Raw genomic sequence first — 25,000 nt, forward strand, 5'->3', positions numbered from 1 at the left:
ACAGTTGTGGTTGTTACAGCTGTGGCTGTTACAGTTGTGGTTGTTGCAGTTGTGGTTGTTACAATTGTGGTTGTTACAATTGTGGTTGTTACAGTTGTGGTTGTTACAGTTGTTGTTGTTACAGTTGTGGTTGTTACAGTTGTGGTTGTTACAGCTGTGGCTGTTACAGTTGTGGTTGCTACAGTTGTAGTTGGTACAGGTGTGGTTGTTACAGTTGTGGTTGTTACAGTTGTAGTTGGTACAGGTGTGGTTGTTACGGTTGTAGTTGTTACAGTCGTAGTTACTGCAGCTTTGGTTGTTACAGTTGTGGTTGTTACAGTTGTAGTTGTTACAGTTGTGGTTGTTACAGTTGTTGTTACAGTCGTAGTTACTGCAGGTTTGGTTGTTACAGTTGTGGTTGTTACAGTTGTGGTTGTTACAGTTGTGGTTGTTACAGTTGTAGTTGTTACAGTTGTGGTTGTTACAGCTGTGGTTGTTACAGTTGTTGTTACAGTCGTAGTTACTGCAGGTTTGGTTGTTACAGTTGTGGTTGTTACAGTTGTGGTTGTTACAGTTGTAGTTGTTACAGTTGTAGTTGTTACAGTTGTAGTTGTTACAGTTGTGGTTGTTACAGTTGTGGTTGTTACAGTTGTAGTTGTTACGGTTGTAGTTGTTACAGTCGTAGTTACTGCAGCTTTGGTTGTTACAGTTGTGGTTGTTACAGCTGTGGTTGTTACAGTTGTGGTTGTTACAGTTGTAGTTGTTACAGTTGTAGTTGTTACAGCTGTGGTTGTTACGGTTGTAGTTGTTACAGTCGTAGTTACTGCAGCTTTGGTTGTTACAGTTGTGGTTGTTACAGCTGTGGTTGTTACAGTTGTGGTTGTTACAGTTGAGGTTGTTACAGTTGTAGTTGTTACAGTTGTGGTTGTTACAGTTGTAGTTATTACAGTTGTAGTTGTTACAGTTGTAGTTGTTACAGTCGTAGTTACTGCAGGTTTGGTTGTTACAGTTGTGGTTGTTACAGTTGTAGTTGTTACAGTTGTAGTTGTTACAGTCGTAGTTACTGCAGGTTTGGTTGTTACAGTTGTGGTTGTTATAGTAGTGGTTGTTATAGTAGTGGTTGTTATAGTAGTGGTTGTTATAGTAGTGGTTGTTATAGTAGTAGTTGTTATAGTAGTGGTTGTTACAGTTGTTTCTGTTACAGTTTTGGATGTTACAGTTGTGGTTGCTACAGTTGTGGTTGTTACAGTTTTGGTTGTTACAGTTTTGGTTGTTACAGTTGTGGTTGTTACAGTTGTGGTTGTTACAGTTTTGGTTGTTACAGTTTTGGTTGTTACAGTTGTGGTTGTTACAGTTGTGGTTGTTACAGTTGTGGTTGTTACAGTTGTGGTTGCTACAGTTGTGGTTGTTACAGTTGTGGTTGTTACAGTTGTGGTTGTTACAGTTGTGGTTGTTACAGTTGTGGTTGTTACAGTTGTGGTTGTTACAGTTGTGGTTGTTACAGTTGTGGTTGTTACAGTTGTGGTTGCTACAGTTGTGGTTGTTACAGTTTTGGTTGTTACAGTTTTGGTTGTTACAGTTGTGGTTGTTACAGTTGTGGTTGTTACAGTTTTGGTTGTTACAGTTGTGGTTGTTACAGTTGTGGTTGTTACAGTTTTCGTTGTTACAGTTGTGGTTGTTACAGTTGTGGTTGTTACAGTTTTGGTTGTTACAGTTGTGGTTGTTACAGTTTTGGTTGTTACAGTTGTGGTTGTTACAGTTGTGGTTGTTACAGTTGTGGTTGTTACAGTTGTGGTTGCTACAACTCTACAAATGCTTGCTGCATTTGTTGTAACTGCTTCCCACGTTGTTGTTATTGATGATGTTGCAGGTGTTGTTGTTGTTGTTGTTGTTGTTGTTGTTGTTGTTGTTGTTGTTGTTGTTGTTGTTGTTGGTGGTGGTGGTGGTGGTGCCTTTATTGTTTGGGTGTAGTGAAGGTGAAGGGAGAGAGAGGTTAGGGTGTTGGAGAAGTTAGGAGGAGGTTAGGTTAAGGTTTCGGGGTTGGGGGAGTTTAGGGAAAGGTTAGGGGGTTGGGGAGATAAGGAAGGTCAGGGGAAGGTTAGAGGAATTGGAGGAGTTTAGTGGAAGTTACGGGAAGGTTGAGGAGTTCAGGGGAGGTTAGGGAAAGTTTAGGAGGAAGGGGAGTTTAGTGGAGGGGAGGGGAAGGTTAGGAGGCTGGGGAGGTTAGGGGAAGGATAGATGGTTGGGGAATTTAGGAGGAGGTTAGGGCGACTGAGGAGTTTACGGGGAGGTTAGGGGACTGGAGAGTTTAGGGGAAAGTTAAGGGAAAGTTAGGGGGTCGGGGAATTTCGGGGAGGTTAGGGGAAGGTTAAGGGTTGGGGAGTTTAGGGGAGGTTAGAGGGGTTGGAGAGTTTAGGGGAAGGTTAAGGGATCAGGGAAATTTACTGGGAGGTTAGAGAGATGTTACAGGGTTGGGGAGGTTAGAGAGGGTAGGCTACAGGGTTGGGGAGGTTAGAGAGATGTTACAGGGTTGGAGGAGGTTAGAGAGGGGGAGGTTACAGGGTTGGGGAGGTTAGGGGGATGTTACAGGGTTGGGGAGGTTAGAGAGGGGAGGTTACAGGGTTGGAGAGGTTAGAGAAGGGAGGTTACAGGGTTGGGGAGGTTAGAAAGGGGAGGTTAGAAAGGGGAGGTTACAGGGTTGGGGAGGTTAGAGAGGAGAGGTTACACGGTTGGGGAGGTTAGAGAGGGGAGGTTACAGGGTTGGGGAGGTTAGAGAGATGTTACAGGGTTGGAGGAGGTTAGAGAGGGGGAGGTTACAGGGTTGGGGAGGTTAGGGGGATGTTACAGGGTTGGGAACGTTAGAGAGGGGAGGTTACAGGGTTGGGGAGGTTAGAGAGGGGAGGTTACAGGGTTGGATGAGGTAAGAGAGATGTTACAGGGTTGGGGAGGGCAGGGGGATATTACAGGGTTGGGGAGGTTAGAGAGGGGAGGTTACAGGGTTGGGGAGGTTAGAGAGGGGATGCTACAGGGTTGGGGAGGTTAGAGAGGGGAGGTTACAGGGTTGGGGAGGTTACAGGGTTGGTGAGGTTACAGGGTTGGGGAAGTTAGAGAGGGGAGGTTACAGGGTTGGGGAGGTTAGAGAGGGGAATGTTACAGGGTTGGGGAGGTTAGAGAGGGGAGGTTACAGGGTTGGGGAGGTTAGAGAGAGGAGGTTACAGGGTTGGGGAGGTTAGAGAGGGGAGATTACAGGATTGGGGAGGTTAGAGAGGGGAGGTTACAGGGTTGGGGAGGCGAGAGAGGGGAGGTTACAAAGTTGGGGAGGTTAGAAAGGGGAGGTTACAAGGTTGGGGAGATTAGAGACGGGAGGTTACAGGGTTGGGGAGGTTAGAGAGGGGAGGTTACAGGGTTGGATGAGGTTAGAGAGATGTTACAGGGTTGGGGGAGGTCAGGGGGATGTTACAGGGTTGGGGAGGTTAGAGAGGGGAGGTTACAGGGTTGGGGAGGTTAGAGAGGTGATGTTACAGGGTTGGGGAGGTTAGAGAGGGGAGGTTACAGGGTTGGGGAAGTTAGAGAGAGGAGGTTACAGGGTTGGGGAGGTTAGAGAGGGGAGGTTACAGGGTTGGGGAGGTTAGAGAGGGGAGGTTACAGGGTTGGGGAGGTTAGAGAGGGGAGGTTACAGGGTTGGGGAGGTTAGAGAGGGGAGCTTGCAGGGTTTGGGAGGGTGGAAAGGGGAGGTTACAGGGTTTCGGAGGTTAGAGAGGGGAGGTTACAGGGTAGGGGAGGATGGAGAGGGGAGGTTACAGGATTGGGAGGTTAGAGAGGGGAGGTTACAGGGTTGGGGAGGTTAGAGAGGTGAGGTCACAGGTATGGGGAGGTTAGATAGGGGAGGTTTCAGGCTTGGGGAGGTTAGAGATGGGAGGTTACATGGTTGGGGAGGTTAGAGAGGGGAGGTTACAAGGTTGGGGAGATTAGAGACGGAAGGTTACAGGGTTGGGGAGGTTAGAGAGGGGAGGTTACAGGGTTGGGGAGGTTAGAGAGGTGAGGTTACAGGGCTGGGGAGATTAGAGACGGGAGATTACAAGGTTGGGGAGATTAGAGACGGGAGATTACAGGGTTGGGGAGGTTAGAGAGGGGAGGTTACAGGGTTGGGGAGGTTAGAGAGGGGAGGTTACAGGGTTGGGGACGTTAGAGAGGGGAGGTTATAGGGTTGGGGAGGTTAGAGAGGGGAGGTTACAGGGTTGGTGGAGGTTAGAGAGGGGAGGTTACTGGGTTGGGGAGGTTACAGAGGGGAGGTTACAGAGGGGAGGTTACAGAGGGGAGGTTACAGAGGGGAGGTTACAGAGGGGATGTTACAGAGGGGAGGTTACAGAGGGGAGGTTACGGAAAGGAGGTTAGGGAGGGGAGGTTACAGAGGGGAGGTTACAGAGGGGAGGTTACAGAGGGGAGGTTACAGAGGGGAGGTTACAGAGGGGAGGTTACAGAGGGGAGGTTACAGAGGGGAGGTTACAGAGGGGAGGTTACAGAGGGGAGGTTATAGAGGGGAGGTTACAGAGGGGAGGTTACAGAGGGGAGGTTACAGAGGGGAGGTTACATAGGGGAGGTTAGAGAGGTAAGGTTACAGAGGAGAGGTTAGAGAAGGGAGGTTACAGAGGGGAGGTTAGAGAGGGGAGGTTAGAGAGGGGAGGTTAGAGAGGGGAGGTTAGAGAGAGGAGGTTAGAGAGGGGAGGTTACAGAGGGCAGGTTACAGAGGGGAGGTTACAGAAGGGAGGTTACAGAGGGAAGGTTACAGAGGGGAGGTTACAGAGGGGAGGTTACAGAGGAGAGGTTACAGAAGGGAGGTTACATAGGGGAGGTTACATAGGGGAGGTTACAGAGGGGAGGTTACAGAGGGGAGGTTACAGAGGGGAGGTTACAGAGAAGGGGTTACAGGGTTGGGGGAGGTTAGAGAGGGGAGGTTACAGGGTTGGGGAGGCTACAGGGTTGGGGGAGGTTACAGAGGGGAGGTTACAGGGTTGGGGAGGTTACAGAGGGGAGGTTACAGGGTTGGGGAGGTTACAGGGTTGGGGAGGTTACAGGATTGGGGAAGTTAGAGAAGGGAGGTTACAGGGTTGGGAGGTTAGAGAGGGGAATGTTACAGGGTTGGGGAGGTTAGAGAGGGGAGGTTACAGGGTTGGGGAGGTTAGAGAGGGGAGGTTACAGGGTTGGGGAGGTGAGAGAGGGGAGATTACAGGATTGGGGAGGTTAGAGAGGGGAGGTTACAGGGTTGGGGAGGTTAGAGAGGGGAGTTTACAGGGTTAGGGAGGTTAGAGAGGGGAGGTTACAAAGTTGGGGAGGTTAGAAAGGGGAGGTTACAAGGTTGGGGAGATTAGAGACGGGAGGTTACAGGGTTGGGAAGGTTAGAGAGGGGAGGTTACAGGGTTGGATGAGGTTAGAGAGATGTTACAGGGTTGGGGGAGGTCAGGGGGATGTTACAGGGTTGGGGAGGTTAGAGAGGGGAGGTTACAGGGTTGGGGATGTTAGAGAGATGATGTTACAGAGTTGGGGAGGTTAGAGAGGGGAGGTTACAGGGTTGGGGAAGTTAGAGAGGGGAGGTTACAGGGTTGGGGAGGTTAGAGAGGGGAGGTTACAGGGTTGGGGAGGTTAGAGAGGGGAGGTTACAGGGTTGGGGAGGTTAGAGAGGGGAGGTTACAGGGTTGGGGAGGTTAGAGAGGGGAGCTTGCAGGGTTTGGGAGGGTGGAAAGGGGAGGTTACAGGGTTTCGCAGGTTAGAGAGGGGAGGTTACAGGGTAGGGGAGGATGGAGAGGGGAGGTTACAGGATTGGGGAGGTTAGAGAGGGGAGGTTACAGGGTTGGGGAGGTTAGAGAGGGGAGGTTACAGGGTTGGGGAGGTTAGAGAGGGGAGTTTACAGGGTTGGGGAGGTTAGAGATGGGAGGTTACATGGTTGGGGAGGTTAGAGAGGGGAGGTTACAAGGTTGGGGAGATTAGAGACGGAAGGTTACAGGGTTGGGGAGGTTAGAGAGGGGAGGTTACAGGGTTGGGGAGGTTAGAGAGGTGAGGTTACAGGGCTGGGGAGGTTAGAGAGGGGAGGTTACAAGGTTGGGGAGATTAGAGACGGGAGATTACAGGGTTGGGGAGGTTAGAGAGGGGAGGTTACAGGGTTGGGGAGGTTAGAGAGGGGAGGTTATAGGGTTGGGGAGGTTAGAGAGGGGAGGTTATAGGGTTGGGGAGGTTAGAGAGGGGAGGTTACAGGGTTGGTGGAGGTTAGAGAGGGGAGGTTACAGGGTTGGGGAGGTTACAGATGGGAGGTTACAGAGGGGAGGTTACAGAGGGGAGGTTACAGAGGGGAGGTTACAGAGGTGAGGTTACAGAGGGGAGGTTACAGAGGGGAGGTTAGAGATTGGAGGTTACAGTGGGGAGGTTATAGAGGGGAGGTTACAGAGGGGAGGTTACAGAGGGGAGGTTAGAGAGGGGAGGTTACAGAGGGGAGGTTAGAGATTGGAGGTTACAGAGGGGTGGTTATAGAGGGGAGGTTACAGAGGGGAGGTTACAGAGGGGAGGTTACAGAGGGGAGGTTACAGAGGGGAGGTTACAGAGGGGAGGTTACAGAGGGGAGGTTACAGAAGGGAGGTTACCGAGGGGAGGTTACAGAGGGGAGGTTACAGAGGGGAGGTTAGAGAGGGGAGGCTACAGAGGGGATGTTAGAGAGGGGAGGTTACAGTGGGGAGGTTTCTGTGGGGAGGTTAGAGATGGGAGGTTACAGAGGGGAGGTTACAGAGGGGAGGTTACAGAGGGGAGGTTACAGAGAAGAGGTTACAGGGTTGGGGGAGGTTAGAGAGGGGAGGTTACAGGGTTGGGGAGGTTACAGGGTTGGGGGAGGTTACAGAGGGGAGGTTACAGAGGAGAGGTTACAGAGGGGAGGTTACAGGGTTGGGGAGGTTACAGGGTTGCTTGGGGAGGTTACAGGGTTGGGGAGGTTACAGGGTTGGGGAGGTTACAGAGGGGAAGTTACAGAGGGGAGGTTACAGAGGGGAGGTTACAGAGGGGAGGTTACAGGGTTGGGGAGGTTACAGAGGGGAGGTTACAGAGCGGAGGTTACAGAGGGGAGGTTACAGAGCGGTGGTTACAGAGGGGAGGTTACAGGGTTGGGGAGGTTACAGGGTTGGTTGGGGAGGTTACAGGGTTGGGGAGGTTACAGGGTTGGTTGGGGAGGTTACAGAGGGGAGGTTACAGGGTTGGGGAGGTTACAGAGGGGAGGTTACAGGGTTGGGGAGGTTACAGAGGGTAGGTTACAGGTTTGGGGAGGTTACAGGGTTGGTTGGGGAGGTTACAGAGGGGAGGTTGCAGGGTTGGGGAGGTTACAGAGGGGAGGTTACAGGGTTGGGGAGGTTACAGAGGGGAGGTTACAGGGTTGGGGAGGTTACAGAGGGGAGGTTACAGGGTTCGGGAGGTTACAGAGGGGAGGTTACAGGGTTGGGGAGGTTACAGAGGGGAGGTTACAGAGAGGAGGTTACAGGGTTGGGAGGTTACAGAGGGGAGGTTACAGGGTTGGGGAGGTTACAGAGGGGAGGTTACAGGGTTGGGGAGGCTACAGGGTTGGGGAGGTTACAGAGGGGAGGTTACAGCGGGGAGGTTACAGGGTTGGGGAGGTTACAGAGGGGAGGTTACAGGGTTGGGGAGGTTACAGAGGGGAGGTTACAGGGTTGGGGAGGTTACAGAGGGGAGGGTACCGGGTTGGGGTGGTTACAGAGGGGAGGTTACAGGGTTGGGGAGGTTACAGAGGGGAGGTTACAGGGTTGGGGAGGTTACAGAGGGGAGGTTACAGGGTTGGGGAGGTTACAGAGGGGAGGTTACAGAGGGGAGGTTACAGGGTTGGGGAGGTTACAGAGGGGAGGTTACAGGGTTGGGGAGGTTACAGAGGGGAGGTTACAAGGTTGGGGAGGTTACAGGGTTGGGGAGGTTACAGAGGGGAGGTTACAGGGTTGGGGAGGTTACAGGGTTGGTTGGGGTGGTTACAGAGGGGAGGTTACAGGGTTGGGGAGGTTACTGGGTTGGTTGGGGAGGTTACAGAGGGGAGGTTACAGGGTTGGGGTGGTTCCAGTGGGGAGGTTACAGGGTTGGGGAGGTTACAGAGGGGAGGTTACAGAGGGGAGGTTACAGGGTTGGGGAGGTTACAGGGTTGGTTGGGGAGGTTACAGAGGGGAGGTTACAGGGTTGGGGAGGTTACAGAGGGGAGGTTACAGAGGGGAGGTTACAGGGTTGGGGAGGTTACAGAGGGGAGGTTACAGGGTTGGGGAGGTTACAGAGGGGAGGTTACAGGGTTGGGGAGGTTACAGAGGGGAGGCTACAGGGTTGGGGAGGTTACAGAGGGGAGGTTACAGAGTTGGGGAGGTTACAGAGGGGAGGTTACAGAGGGGAGGTTACAGGGTTGGGGAGGTTACAGAGGGGAGGTTACAGGGTTGGGGAGGTTACAGAGGGGAGGTTACAGAGGGAAGGTTACAGGGTTGGGGAGGTTACAGAGGGGAGGTTACAGGGTTGGGGAGGTTACAGAGGGGAGGTTACAGGGTTGGGGAGGTTACAGAGGGGAGGTTACAGAGGGAAGGTTACAGGGTTGGGGAGGTTACAGAGGGGAGGTTACAGGGTTGGGGAGGTTACAGAGGGGAGGTTACAGGGTTGGGGAGGTTACAGAGGGGAGGTTACAGAGGGAAGGTTACAGGGTTGGGGAGGTTACAGAGGGGAGGTTACAGGGTTGGGGAGGTTACAGAGGGGAGGTTACAGAGGGGAGGTTACAGGGTTGGGGAGGTTACAGAGGGGAGGTTACAGGGTTGGGGAGGTTACAGAGGGGAGGTTACAAGGTTGGGGAGGTTACTGGGTTGGGGAGGTTACAGAGGGGAGGTTACAGGGTTGGGGAGGTTACAGGGTTGGTTGGGGAGGTTACAGAGGGGAGGTTACAGGGTTGGGGAGGTTACTGGGTTGGTTGGGGAGGTTACAGAGGGGAGGTTACAGGGTTGGGGAGGTTACAGAGGGGAGGTTACAGGGTTGGGGAGGTTACAGAGGGGAGGTTACAGAGGGGAGGTTACAGGGTTGGGGAGGTTACAGGGTTGGTTGGGGAGGTTACAGAGGGGAGGTTACAGGGTTGGGGCGGTTACAGAGGGGAGGTTCCAGGGGGAGGTTACAGGGGGGGAGGTTACAGAGGGGAGGTTACAGGGTTGGGGAGGTTACAGAGGGGAGGTTACAGGGTTGGGGAGGTTACAGAGGGGAGGTTACAGGGTTGGGGAGGTTACAGAGGGGAGGTTACAGGGTTGGGGAGGTTACAGAGGGGAGGTTACAGAGGGGCGGTTACAGGGTTGGGGAGGTTACAGAGGGGAGGTTACAGGGTTGGGGAGGTTACAGAGGGGAGGTTACAGAGGGAAGGTTACAGGGTTGGGGAGGTTACTGTGGGGAGGTTACTGGGTTGGGGAGGTTACAGAGGGGAGGTTACAGGGTTGGGGAGGTTACAGAGGGGAGGTTACAGAGGGAAGGTTACAGGGTTGGGGAGGTTACAGAGGGGAGGTTACAGAGGGGGAGGTTACAGAGGGGAGGTTACAGGGGAAGGTTGGGGAGGTTACAGAGGGTAGGTTACAGGGTTGGGGAGGTTACAGAGGGGAGGTTACAGAGGGGGAGGTTACAGGGGGAGGTTACAGGGGAGGTTACAGAGGGGAGGTTACAGGGTTGGGGAGGTTACAGAGGGGAGGTTACAGGGTTGGGGAGGTTACAGAGGGGAGGTTACAGAGGGAAGGTTACAGGGTTGGGGAGGTTACAGAGGGGAGGTTACAGGGTTGGGGAGGTTACAGAGGGGAGGTTACAGGGTTGGGGAGGTTACAGAGGGGAGGTTACAGAGGGAAGGTTACAGGGTTGGGGAGGTTACAGAGGGGAGGTTACAGGGTTGGGGAGGTTACAGAGGGGAGGTTACAGAGGTTGGGGAGGTTACAGAGGGGAGGTTACAGGGTTGGGGAGGTTACAGAGGGGAGGTTACAGGGTTGGGGAGGTTACAGAGGGGAGGTTACAGAGGGAAGGTTACAGGGTTGGGGAGGTTACAGAGGGGAGGTTACAGGGTTGGGGAGGTTACAGAGGGGAGGTTACAGGGTTGGGGAGGTTACAGAAGGCCGCACACCTAACACACCATCATCAGATAAACACATTGATCATAACAACTGAAGTTTGACTGACTACTGAATGATGGAGACTTAAGAGGGTCTGGGTGTGGGAGGGAGGTAGTGGTCCCAGACCATTGTCTGGGTGTGGGAGGGAGGTAGTGGTCCCAGACCATTGTCTGGGTGTGGGAGGGAGGTAGTGGTCCCAGACCATTGTCTGGGTGTGGGAGGGAGGTAGTGGTCCCAGACCATTGTCTGGGTGTGGGAGGGAGGTAGTGGTCCCAGACCATTGCTCATTCATCACTCTCAATGTTTCTCATCAATTTTGAAGGAAAAAAGAACACGTTTCTACCCCCATTCATAAAAGTTTTTTGAGGAAAAACGCCTTTTCCTCGCTCATTAAATTTTTTGAAGGGGAAAAACGGTTTCCTTATTTATAAAAAATTTTGAAGAAGAAAAAAACGTTTTTTCCCTTTTCATGGTAATTTTTAAAGAAAAAATTTTTTTCCCCATTCATAACAAAGGTAGTTTTACCTCCACCTTCACCTACTGAAAAAAACTAGGTACCCACACAAATTTATTTTTTTTTATCGTATGGATAATTTGGATTTATTTATGAATGGAGGAATGGGATATATGAATTTATTTTAGAAGTGTAGTTAGGATTTTTTTCAGTGAGGAAGATGGATGTTGGGGGGGGGGGGTTACTCAGTGGAAGGGTGTTGTTAACTGTGTACTGGGTGTAATGGTGAGAAGTGTACAGTTCTCTGGGTGTACTGGTGAATGGTTTACAGTTCTTCGGATGTACTGGTGAGAGGTTTACAGTTCCTTGGGTTTAATGGTGAGAGGTTAATGGTTGATTGTGGTAGGTTGGAGGGTGATAGGAAGGGACTGGTGGAGCACCATGTTGTGGTGTTGGAGGGAGGGTTGGAGCTGGTATCGACTGGCCAGGGCGGCGGTGTTGTGGGCGGCGGCCATGATGGCGGGGAGGGGGAGGGGCGCGCGGCGGCGGCAGCCATGATGGCGGGGTGCGGGAGGGGTGGGAGGAATGAGGGGAGGGGGGTTTCGGCGGTACTCGGCGGAGCTCGGCCGGGCTCGGGTTGCGGCGGGGGGCTTGCCCCCTGCCGCCGGCTCAGACGGTGGCCAACCTCGGGCGCGTGAACTTCTCGTCGGCTCTGGCGTGAACGATGCTCGCTGCTGCCGCCCCTCGCGCCGCCCATACCACCATAACCACCACCACTACACCATCCCCCTAACGCACCCTTCCCCCCCACACACACACCCCATACACACAAGCCCACACCCTCAAAGTATGTAAGGGGGATGGGCTTTGGACGACACTGCATCATCACTGACAAATTTAACAAGGAATACGCAACTTACTTACGACTCATGAAGATGAACAAGTAGTCGAGTAGCAAGTTAATAGTTTAAACCTGTAGTAGCGCAGTGTACATCTCATTCGGGTGATCCATCCTCATAAGACGTGCTGTTGTACTTCCGTGTACTACTACTACTATTACTACTAATACTACTACTGCTACTACTACACTTGTGTACTAGGCTTGTACATTTGTAGCAGCCAAAGAGGGTTTAAAAGTACGTGGTTCTTCAGCAAGAGGTTCTGACAGCTTGTTGGTACTACAAGCTGTGCCATCATCACTAGCAGTGAACCATCTGTGTGGAAGGTCAGGAATGGAGCCGTCATTCTCCAGCTTGTGATCTAAAGGTGAGAATTAATTACAAAAAATAGTTTTTTGTTCCCACATTCCTGTGTCTCCACTCTGGCTGAGGGAGGTATAAAATCCGATGCTGGTTTATTTTAAGTTGGTACGGGAGTATTTTGTCTGTGTTCTGGGTTTATGTTCTTTGCTTACACCGTTTTGTGATTCAGTCTTTGTGTTTTGGTGTATTTAATATATATTTATGTCGTAACTATGAGCGTTGGGTCACCTTCGATCCCCAAAAAATTCTGGAGTAAATGTCACAGCTGCTACTACTACTACTACTACTACTAGTACTACTACTACTAGTAATACTACTACTACTGCTACTACTACTACTACACTAATACTACTACTAATACTAATACTACTACTACTACCACTGCTGCTGTTGCATTATTGCTGAAATTAGTTTCCGGCTTTGCAACCAGACTTTCAAACTTCAAGATTTTACCAAAAAAGTCACATATAATTTAAAAAAACAGCAGGTAATATGTGTTTTTTCTACACAATGTAACATCATTTCTGTTATTCATTACCATATCGTAGCTAAAATTGAAAAAATATGTTGATAAACGCTCTGAAACGACGAAACATGAGACAAAAACAAACTTTCCCGTGCTCTTCTGTGCATAATCTAAGTAGATAATAGGACATATACTTAAATTATGTAGTTAGGAGCATGGATGTGTGATGTGATGTTTGAGGTACGAATGAAAAATATTCTGATGTAAACAGAAGCGAAAATAAGGAATTATCTTTCCCTACATTTCTCTCTCTATTTTTGCCTTTGAGTTTTTTTCCCTTTTATACAAATTAAATACGTATTATATACATTAAGCTCTCAAAATTGAATTCCACTTAGTATGAAGGCCTTTCGACTCGCTAGTCAATTTTGGATGAACCTTTTTTAGTCTAATTTACCCCAAAAAATCTCTATGAAGAGGAAATTTATACGAGAGATTTCAGTAATATTTCCCAAAATTTCAAGATTTTTCCGAAAATTAGAATCATTCATGATGGATCAGAACTTGCATCACCTGCAGTAAAACTCAGACGCAATATAATGGTCTTTGTTATATGGTAATCAATGGCGTTAATGATTATAATAGTGGTGATGATGAGAATACGGTGATGGAATTGGTAACGCGAGCGTTTGTTTATATTGATCAGCTGGTTCACTAGGGCAGTTATACCACAAAGTCGTTGAATGAATTATAGAAAACTGCTGTTGGGTTGATGTTGATAATGGGAGACTTTGATAACTTGACGGTAATGGAGGGGATGTTTAGGACCCCCTTTTTAATGGACCCCAGGAAGACAAACGACCCCTAAATACCTTGTATAAAGAACAGGGACATCATCCAGAACCCCCCAGGAAGAGAGGGCCATATCCGTCCTGGACCCCAGGAATTGGAACCCCTCCCAGTACACAAGAAGGACCTCACTCAACCCTGTACCCCAGGAAGACTGACTGACTCTTTTCCATCCCCGGAAAAGACTTTACTTAACCCTGTACCCCAAGATGATTGACCCTCCCATCCTCGGACCCCAGGAAGAGGGAACCCCCACCCATCCTTGGACCCCAATAAGAGCGGCCCCCACCTATCCTTGGTTCCCAGGAAGGCCGATCACATCCATCCCTGGACCCCAGGAAAGGGGACCCCTCACCCATCCCTGGACCCCAGTAAGAGCGCCCCCCCCTTCCCTGGATCCCAGGAAGACCGCATCCATCCCTAGACCCCAGGAAGACCGCATCCATCCCTAGACCCCAGGAAGACCGACCTCATCCATCCCTGGACCCCAGTAAGAGCGCCCCCCCTTCCCTGGATCCCAGGAAGACCGACCACATCCATCCCTGGACCCCAGGAAGACCGACCTCAGCCATCCCTGGGCCCCAGGAAGGGAAACCCCGCCCATCCCGGGACCCCAGGAACGGGGTACCCCCCTTCACCCCATATCTGCAACGTAGTGAATATGTCATTCAAGAGAACAGGTCTGCCTTGTATGCAACCTTTGTCATAGTGCGTTGCCCTTTACAGGGAGATGGGGTTCGAACCCCATGAACTCATATTGTCTTTATTCGTCTCGTTATTTTCCTTTGCCTTGCACTTTCTTTCATGATCTGTACTTACTTTCATGGGCTTATAGTTTCTTTTCCATGGTCTTGTCCTTTCTTTCATAGGCTTGTACTTTCTTTCATTGTTTGTACTTTCTTTCATGTCCTTGTCCTTTCTTTCATGGTCTTGTCCTTTCATTCATGGTCTTGTCCTTTCTTTCATAGGCTTGTACTTTCTTTCATTTTGTACTTTCTTTCATGTCCTTGTCCTTTCATGGTCTTGTCCTTTCATTCATGGTCTTGTCCTTTCTTTCATAGGCTTGTACTTTCTTTCGTTGTTTGTACTTTCTTTCATGTCCTTGTCCTTTCTTTCATGGTCTTGTCCTTTCATTCATCGTCTTGTCCTTTCTTTCATAGGCTTGTACTTTCTTTCATTGTTTGTACTTTCTTTCATGGTCCTGTACTTTTTCATGGTCCTGTACTTTCTTTCACGGTCATATACTTTCTTTCGTGGTCTTGTACTTTCTTTCATGGTCTTGTACTTTCTTTCATGGTCTTGTGCTTTCCTTCATGGTCTTGTACTTTCGTTCATGGTCTTGTACTTTCTTTAATGGTCTTGTACTTTCCTTCATGGTCCTGTACTTCTTTCATGGTCTTGTACTTCTTTCATGGTCTTATACTTTCTTTCATGGTCTTGTACTTTCCTCCATGGTCTTGTACTTTCCTTCATGGTCCTATACTTTTTTCATGGTCTTATACTTTCTTTCATGGTCTTGTACTTTCTTTCATGATCCTGTGCTTTCTTTCATGGTCTTGTACTTTCCTTCATGGTCCTATATTTTTTTCATGGTCTTGTACTTTCTTTCATGGTCTTATACTTTCTTTCATGGTCTTGTACTTTCTTTCATGGTCCTGCGTTTTCTTTCATGGTCTTGCACTTTCGTTCATGGTCTTGTACTTTCCTTCATGATATTGTCCTTTCTTTCATGGTCCTGTACTTTCTTTCTTTGCCCTGTACATTCTTTCATGGTCCTGTAATTTATTTCATGGTCCTGTACTTTTTTCATGGTCCTGTACTTTTTTCATGGTCCCGTACATCCTTTCATGGTCCTGTACTTTTTTCTTTGCCCTGTACATTCTTTCATGGTCCTGTAATTTCTTTCATGGTCCTGCACTTTCTTTCATGGTCTTGTACTTTCTTTCATGGTCTTGTACTTTCTTTCATAGTCTTGTACTTTCTTTCATGGTCTTGTACTTTCTTCCAGACTCTTGTGCTTTCTCCATTGATCATATAAATATATTTCTTAAGTAATCCATATCATTATTGTGCAGAATATATATATATATATATATATATATATATATATATATATATATATATATATATATATATATTTATATATATACATCCACTATGGTTATCATCAACAAAGTTTATATTGGACAGCAAAACTCCACGGTTCTTCCACCCAACGTTTAACTACTCTCTATCATGAACACTTCGTGTTTTTCCCAGCAAGTTTAACTTAGCTAAGCCTGGGTAGCCACATCCTAGTAGCCCTTTAAATGTAGGAACTCCTCTGGTGTTGTATGGCCCCTGGGGGTTTAGCGTTTCCTCCATTGTTATGATAATGAGATATTACTGCAGTAGTAAATTGTTTACAGCAGTCGGTGTGTCTGACTGCATTACTGTAAACTAGTGCCTGTAAACTGTTGTCTGCAAACTCGTGAATGTAAACTCGTCATCTTAAAGTCTACTTTAAATATGATATTTTATGGCAAGCTTTTTTTCATCATTTTTTAGCTCGTATTTTCCGGTTTTATCATTGTTCTACGTCAGGTTTTCTGGTTCCAGACTGTCTCTCCTGGGCCCCACGCTACATCTGATGGTTCTATCATACCAGTCCTAACTTCTCTGCTAGGATGCCCAGTTCTGTCGTGGTTCTAATCCCGATTTCATCGTCCAGTCACTGCATGGTTCTGTCACTCTACCTAACACAGTGGATTTAAAACTGTGACTTAAGGAAATTGAAATGATGCCACTGTAAGCACGATACAGGGAACGAGATTCACAGGTGCCCATCTTAATCGTCCCAGTGGGTATAGAAAAATATCTAGGGGTATGGAAATATGCCTAGTGGGTGGGTAAATAAATATACTTAGGTGAATAAAGCTTACTAGGTAGATAAAGAATTATTGTTAACACCTCGTCTAGAATCATTCAGTGATCCACACACTGTTGTGATAGTACAGTGACTTACACATGGTGTTATGATCCAACAGTGATTTACACATAATGCTGGAATTCAAAGCACAGTGTTGTGATTTTACAATGATCGAACACTGTGCATTATGATCCTACGATGATCCCACACAGAGTGATATCTTCCGATGATTAGTCTACACTCCTTTCCTATCGTATGATGATCACACACATTGTGTTATAATTCTAAATACACGTATTATGATTCTACAAAGATCCTATACACTGTTATTTGCTCAAGGGGAGATGGGGAACTCTACGCTCACTCCCCACAACATTTCACTAATCAAGGTTGAAAACTCTACGGACATATCCCAGCAGATTTCACTACAGTATTTAACAAAACTCTACGGTCATTTCCCACACATTTCATTATGTATTTTCATCAAACTCTAGGGTACTTGTCTACCAAGTTTCACTTAACTAACCTTTGTAAACACGACCCCAGTCCCTTGTTTTAAATAGTACTTCCAATGTTGTCTGGCCCACTATGGGTTTAGCGCTTCCCCTTGTTTATCATAATAACGACGTAACACTGGAGTGCTTCACCTAGTCATCAGTAACTGGTTAAAGTTATATACAGTCTGCAGGAACTGACGTGTGTAACTGTTAACTGTCACCCTTAAAATACTACTGTGTTATACAGAACAAGTGTTATATAGAACAAGTGTTATATAGAACAAGTGTTATACAGAACAAGTGTTATACAGAACAAGTGTTATGTAGAACAAGTGACAGAGAAGTGGTACTAGAGCTCTTCATTTGCCTTAAAGATCTTTCTTTAGAGCTTTCTCCTGATCCTAGAGCTCTCTTTCCCAGATCTTTCTTCTGATCCTAGAGCTCTCTTTCCCAGATCTTTCTTCTGATCCTAGAGCTCTCTTTCCCAGATCTTTCTTCTGATCCTAGAGCTCTCTTTCCCAGATCTTTCTCCTTCCACTAGAGCTCTCTGCCTAAATCTTTTTCCTGACCCCTAGAGCTTTTCCCTTCCTTTATAGCTCTTGCTTTAGAGCTTTCTCCTTTCCCCTAGAGTTCTCGCCTTTCCCTATATCTCTCATTTCTTCTTCTCCTCCTCCTAGAGCTGGCTTTAATTCTGGTAGTGGCACTGTTGGGTGTGGGTGACTGTTGAAGCCCTCTGGCGGCAGTGGCAGCAACTATCATCAGTATTAGGGGAGTGTCACCCCCTCCATCCCTCCCCCCCTCTCTATCTCTCTCTCTCTCTCTCTCTCTCTCTCTCTCTCTCTCTCCTCCACCTCCATCCATTCACCAATACAACTAGAGACACAAGTGAAACACAAGTGGGTAAAACACAAGTGGGTGAAACACAAGTGGGTGAAACACAAGTGGGTGAAACACAAGTGGGTGAGACACAAGTTGGTGAGACACAAGCAGGTGAAATACAAGTAGGTGAAATACAAGTGGGTGAAACACAAGTGGGTGAAACACAAGTAGGTGAAATACAAGTGGGTGAAACACAAGTGGGTGAAACACAAGTAGGTGAAACACAAGTGGGTGAAACACAAGTGGGTGAAACACAAGTGGGTGAAACACAAGTGGGTGAAACACAAGTGGGTGAAACACAAGTGGGTGAAACACAAGTGGGTGAAACACAAGTGGGTGAAACACAAGTGGGTGAAACACAAGTGGGTGAAACACAAGTGGGTGAAACACAAGTAGGTGAAACACAAGTGGGTGAAACACAAGTGGGTGAAACACAAGTGGGTGAAACACAAGTGGGTGAAACACAAGTGGGTGAAACACAAGTGGGTGAAACACAAGTGGGTGAAACACAAGTGGGTGAAACACAAGTGGGTGAAACACAAGTGGGTGAAACACAAGTGGGTGAAACACAAGTAGGTGAAATACAAGTGGGTGAAACACAAGTGGGTGAAACACAAGTAGGTGAAATACAAGTGGGTGAAACACAAGTGGGTGAAACACAAGTAGGTGAAATACAAGTGGGTGAAACACAAGTGGGTGAAACACAAGTAGGTGAAATACAAGTGGGTGAAACACAAGTGGGTGAAACACAAGCAGGTGAAATGCAAGTGGGTGAAACACAAGTGGGTGAAACACAAGTAGGTGAAATACAAGTGGGTGAAACACAAGTGGGTGAAACACAAGTAGGTGAAATACAAGTGGGTGAAACACAAGTGGGTGAAACACAAGTGGATGAAACACAAGTGGGTGAAACACACATGTCAGCCGTGGATACCAGCTGTCATCAACAGTTTACACGTGATCAAAGTGTAGTCAGGTGCTGTGTACTGATTCTCTCTGTCTGTCTGTCTGTCTGTCTGTCTCTCTCTCTCTCTCTCTCTCTCTCTCTCTCTCTCTCTCTCTCTCTCTCTCTCTCTCTCTCTCTCTCTCTCTCTCTCTTCTAAGAGTGAAATATGACTCAAAACATGTCTATGAAAAATCATGTGGTAAATCTTGTAAGCAAGACAGCCAGGATAACTAACAGTACAAGTAGTATCTCCTACTTGCTTGAAAGCATAGTTATGCCTGCTTCACAATATAGTTATACCTGTTGACAGCATAGTTATACCTGCTGGACAGCATAGTTGTACCTGTTTTGTAGCATAGTTATACCTGCTTGACAGCATAGTTGTACCTGCTTTGCAGCATAGTTATACCTGCTTGAGAGCATAGTTATATCTGCTTGAGAGCATAGTTATATCTGCTTGACAGCACTGTCGTACCTGCTTGACAGCAGATGCTGCAAAACTCTGTACGACTCACCAATTTCATGGACTGCCTGACCCCCGTCTAACCTACGACTTCCTGACAGAATGGAGTCCAGTGCAGGACGGCTTACCTCTGCCCTAGACCTGGCTTGGACCTGGCCTGGATGGATCTGTCATTTCAGCAGAGCCTTCAGCTTTGGAGTGACATGGATGGCCTTACTGTTATGTACGTCACAAGCTCACTAATGTCTAGATTCCAGGTTTGGCTCCACTTCCTGGACACGGGGAAGACAGCTTCTATGCCACAAGACGGGCAATACACAGCACCTACACTCTGGATCTTCCCTTTTCAAGAACAGCATTTAATTCTACTGCTAGAATTACTACTACTAATTCTATTACTATTACTAGTGCTGCTGCTGCTGCTGTTGCTACTGCTGCTACTACTACTGCTGCTGCTACTATTACTACTACTACTACTACTGCCACTACAACAAGTACTACTATTGCCACTGCTACCAGTACTACCAATAGTACTACTATTGTCACTACTACCATTACCACTATTACTACTATTACTGCTACTACCATTACCACCACTACTACTACTATTACTACTACTACTACTACTTCTACTACTTCTGCTACTAGTACGACTACTTTTGCTATTACTACTAATACTACTACTACTACTATGACTACCATCACTTCAACTACTTCCACTCCCTTCCTCCCCTCTGTCTCTCACCCTGCCTTTTGGCCTTCTTGTTTTCTCTCTCTTATATGTGACTTGACAAAAGTCTTGTATGGACCGAAACATCGTGTAAAGGTGCCTTTTCTATGTGCGAGCTGTTGATGAAAATTTTGGCCTTTTCGGTTGCGACTTTCAACCTTCAGGTGACTCGGCCCGCCTCTCAGTTGTAGCCACAATGACTTGAGTGATTAACTCGTTCCCGCAGCACGGAAATGAAGTCAGTTGTGTAGCTGAAGCCTCGGGTACACAGCTGACTTCACCTGCATCATATTCTGCATTTGAAGTGTCTGGTGTACAGCTGGCTACTGTTTCTTCCTGTTCCCCAACTGTATTTTTTCATAACGTTACGAGATATTTTTAAATGGAAGAGAGAGAGAGAGAGAGAGAGAGAGAGAGAGAGAGAGAGAGAGAGAGAGAGGAGAGAGAACCGCGATAGAATGCTCGACAAACGGTCACCGTTGACAATGAGAAACAAACAGACCTCAGAAAATATAAATGAGAATCATGTGGATATGCAAATAAGGCAGATCTACGCCAAGAAATATGTCCTCAACTCTTAGCGGGGTCAGAAAGGTGAGTGACCCGTGCGAGGGGGCACGTACACAGCTTTAAGACTAGGCACGGTAGCAGTCACAAAGCAGGAAATAGTGTCTAGAGCATAGCAGGGAGGCCAGGAGCCTTGATTCAACCCTTGCACTTACAACTAGGTGAGTACACGAATGCCTCCAGCTGCACTGTATGCCCATGAAAGGCTTTTGATCCAAGGAGTTAGAGAGTGAGAGAGACCGAACAGACGACAGGACTTGGACCAAAAAAATTCAGGTCTTTTGCGTGTGGTCTCAATCGACTCTTTCTGCAGTGTTGCCACACCCGCCATGCTCACCAACAGTGTTGCCACACCCGCCATGCTCACCAACAGTGTTGCCACACCCGCCATGCTCACCAACAGTGTTGCCACACCCGCCATGCTCACCAACAGTGTTGCCACACCCGCCATGCTCACCAACAGTGTTGCCACACTCGCCATGCTCACCAACAGTGTTGCCACACTCGCCATGCTCACCAACAGTGTTGCCACACCCGCCATGCTCACCAACAGTGTTGCCACACACACACAGGAGCACGGTAGAGTGCACGCTAGAAACCTGAGTGCAAATATGTTAATTGTAGAGCTTATAAGAGCTTATGGTAGGCTACGAGAGCTTATAAGAGCTTATGGTAGGCTACGAGAGCTTATAAGAGCTTATGGTAGGCTACGAGAGCTTATAAGAGCTTATGGTAGGCTACGAGAGCTTATAAGAGCTTATGGTAGGCTACGAGAGCTTATAAGAGCTTATGGTAGGCTACGAGAGCTTATAAGAGCTTATGGTAGGCTACGAGAGCTTATAAGAGCTTATGGTAGGCTACGAGAGCTTATAAGAGCTTATGGTAGGCTACGAGAGCTTATAAGAGCTTATGGTAGGCTACGAGAGCTTATAAGAGCTTATGGTAGGCTACGAGAGCTTATAAGAGCTTATGGTAGGCTACGAGAGCTTATAAGAGCTTATGGTAGGCTACGAGAGCTTATAAGAGCTTATGGTAGGCTACGAGAGCTTATAAGAGCTTATGGTAGGCTACGAGAGCTTATAAGAGCTTATGGTAGGCTACGAGAGCTTATAAGAGCTTATGGTAGGCTACGAGAGCTTATAAGAGCTTATGGTAGGCTACGAGAGCTTATAAGAGCTTATGGTAGGCTACGAGAGCTTATAGAGTGGAATGACCAGGTGAAAAAACGAGGATTCGTATAACCTACAAAATTACACTATTATTATTATTATTATTATTATTATTATTATTATTATTATTATTATTATTATTATTATTATTATTATTATTATTATTATTACTGTCATCCTTATTATCATTATTATTATTATTATTATTATTATTATTATTATTATTATTATTATTATTATTATTATTATTATTATTATTATTAATAGATAAAGGAATCAATAGCAAGATAAGTTTGACGTTGACACTAAAATGGGTCGTCAAATAATTGCTAATGTTGACACTAGAAGGCTGCTGGACGACCTGCAGAGGTTGATGTTATGGTCACCGAAGTGGCAGACGCAGTTCAGTGCAGACAAGTGTAAGGTTCTAATCCTAGGAAGAGGAAATAATTATGGCACTTTATAAGATAAACAATGTAGTTCTTAGTCAAAGTGAATGTGAAAACTATGTAGGAGTTCTGGTTAGCCGAAATTTAAAGCCAAGACAAGAGTACATTATGTGTTCTTAATAAATCTAATAGTTCTTGGCTTCTTATAAATAAGTATAAATAATTCAAGTCCTCGGGTTATACTTATCTCTGGTTAGACCTTAAGTAGATTATGCTGTTCAGTTCTGCTCTCTGTATTAAAGAATGAGAAATGTGATGAAAATTAGACATGTGCAACATCTGGGTGTCTTTATTGTATACGTTTCGCCATCCAGTGGCTTTATCAGTATATATTCAAGGATATAATTGGAGGACAGTAGTAATATATGCAAAAGCTGAGGTAATCAGTCCCTAAGCCTTGGAGTTGGTGAAGAGCACCGTGGTCTTGAAGACTCTGAAGCACAGGCAAGGTTAGCTGGCGCTTATATACTGGAGTCAGTGGTGAGGGACGTGTAGCAGACGAAGACATTGTCACTGGTAGGCGGGATTTCCCAGTGAAAGTAGGTCATACCCGAGGAACGGGTCAATAGTAGTTAAGAAGGTTGTGGAGATGTTCTCTGAACCAAGATTTCATGATGTTGCTGGAATATGCTGGAAAATACACAGTGAAGGATGACGAAGTTGATTCCATGTAACAAAAATCTTTCCTACGAAGACAAGCTGAAGGCACCGAACTTGTACTCTCTGGAAAGACGTGGAATTAGAGATGTGATTGAAGTGCATAAACGGAAAACAGGAATAAATAAAGGGGATATAAATAGCATGCTGAAAATATTTAACCAAGAGAGGACTCGCAACAGTGCATTTAAGTTGAACAAATTTACATTTAGAATGGATACTGCGAAGTACTGATTTAGTAACAGAGTTGTAGATGAGTTGAACAAACTGCCAGGTAGCGTCACTGAGTCAGGAACTGTGGGTAGCTTTAAATAGAGGTTGATCAGGTACATGAGTGGGTGTGAGATAGACTTGCCCAGTATGGGTCGGTAGGCCTGCTGCAGTGGTGCTTCGTTCTGAGGATTTTTTCGTCAAGTTAGATTAAGCATAATTCATGGTAAGTTAAGTTAACTTAGGTTTAAATAAGCTAACTTAAACTTTCGAATAACTTACCGGAGATAATGAATTGAAAAAAGTGTTGTCGTACGTTTGGCAGCGCATAATAAGGGAATTCCGTCTCAGAACGTCTGTCTTATAACGAAGGATGAAAAATAAAATGATGAATGAGATGATTTGGACGCTGACTCTGGAGAAATGACTCTGGAAATTTTGGACTGCACGCATTCCATTGGGAAATGTCATTTCTACGAGCGAGGTCGTTAACCTCTGTTAGTGCTGTCTTTGTTTGTTCTTGTTGTCCTTGGTGAGGGAGAGCCAGGTCGTTAACCTCATTTCGTGCTGTCTTTGTTGTTCTTGTTACTAGTACTAAAATAAAGAATAGGGAAGATTTAGTTACTTATTTCATGCTGTCTTTGTTGTCCTTGTTGCTCGTAGTAAAATAAGATTTGGGGGAGATTTAATTACTTAATTTCATGCTGTCTTTGTTGTTCTTGCTATTTTTGTGTGTGTGTGTGTGAATGAAGGGGAATATAGTGTTAGTGTTCAGATATATATAATGGCATTGTTTATTAAGCTATAGTGCAGTTGTTTGGAGAGATACTGTTGTTGTTTTGTAGGTACAATGTCATTGTTGCGAATGATAGTGTAGTTGCTGAGGGAAACTGTGTCGTTGTTGCAGATACTGTGTCGTTGTTGCAGATACTGTGTCGTTGTTGCAGATACTGTGTCGTTGTTGCAGATACTGTGTCCTTGTTCAAAGGATAATGTTTTTGTTAAGATGTTGTTGTTGTTGTTCGTAGAGATAATGTAATTGATGACATTTAGTGTGCACATTTTTTTTGGCTCTAGTGTGTCTGCTGTGATTTATAATAATAATAATAATAATAATAATAATAATAATAATAATAATAATAATAATAATAATAATAATAATAATGATAATAATAATAATAATAATAATAATAATAATAATAATAATAATAATAATAATAATGATGATAATAATAATAATAATAATAATAATAATAATAATAATAATAATAATAATAATAATAATAATAATAATAATAATAAACTGCAATTTGAAATTTTAACTGTAGTCATTTGATCACTGTGTATACTGAGACATTCACATCTTTCACTGTGTATATATGCTGTGAGATACAAACCTGTCAGCGTATAAACACTGAGATACACACCTCTCAGTGTATGGACACTGAGATATACGCCGCTCAGTGAATATACACTGATCAATACACGCCTCAATGCATACACACTGAGATACACACATCTTAATGTATACTCACTGAGATACACACCTCTCAGTGTGTATACACTGAGATATACCCCTGTCAGTATGTGCTCACTGAGATACATACCTCTCAGTGTACATACACTGAGATATACACCTCTCAGTGTGTATACACTAAGATACACCTCTGTCAGTGTGTGCTCACTGAGATGCATACCTCTCAGTGTATATACACTAAGATACACGCCTCTAAGTATATACACACTGAGATGTACTTCCCTCTGGTTATACATAGTGAGACTTACACTGATGCACATCCCGAGAGATTTATCAAAACGAAGGAGCACTGCAGCAGGCCCACTGACCAATACTAGGCAATTCTACCTCACACTCACTCATGTACCCGATCAACCTATATTTAAAGCTTCCGAAAATTCCTGACTCAGTGACGCTACCTGGCAATTTGTTCCACTCGTCTACAACTGTGTTACCAAATCAGTACTACCCGGTATCCTTCTAAATCTAGATTTGTCCAATTTGAATCCATTGATGCGAGTCCTGTTTCGTTAGATATATTCAGCAGACTGTATTCCCGTTCTTCCTGTTTTCCATTTAACGCTTTAGTCATATCCTCCCTAATTCTACGCCCTTCCAGATAATATCATCCTTCACTGTATATTTTCTAATCCATTTTAAGTTCATCTATAATATGGAGACCAGAACTGAACAGCATAATCTGCTTAAGGTCTAACCAGAGATATATAAAGTTGAAGTATAACCTGAGGACTTGAATTATTTATACTTATTTATAAGAAGCCAAGAACTCTATTAGATTTATTAAGAACACTTAATGAACTCTTGTCTTGGCTTATAAAGTGTCATAATTATTTCCTCTT

At 46.0% G+C, this 25,000-nt stretch overlaps 1 protein-coding gene across 1 annotated transcript in view; it reads left to right on the plus strand.

Annotated features, from left to right (window-relative positions):
• The first annotated feature begins 11,254 nt into the window (after positions 1-11,254).
• The window catches only part of para (sodium voltage-gated channel paralytic), a 431,083-nt gene continuing 417,337 nt past the window's right edge, over positions 11,255-25,000 (plus strand). The window contains exon 1 of the mRNA XM_070099700.1: positions 11,255-11,838. The gene's annotated coding sequence lies outside the window, so the exon portion shown is untranslated. The remainder of the gene's footprint in view (positions 11,839-25,000) is intronic.

The sequence above is a fragment of the Cherax quadricarinatus genome, chromosome 68 (assembly GCF_038502225.1).
Source record: "Cherax quadricarinatus isolate ZL_2023a chromosome 68, ASM3850222v1, whole genome shotgun sequence".
Taxonomy (NCBI): Eukaryota; Metazoa; Arthropoda; class Malacostraca; order Decapoda; family Parastacidae; genus Cherax; species Cherax quadricarinatus.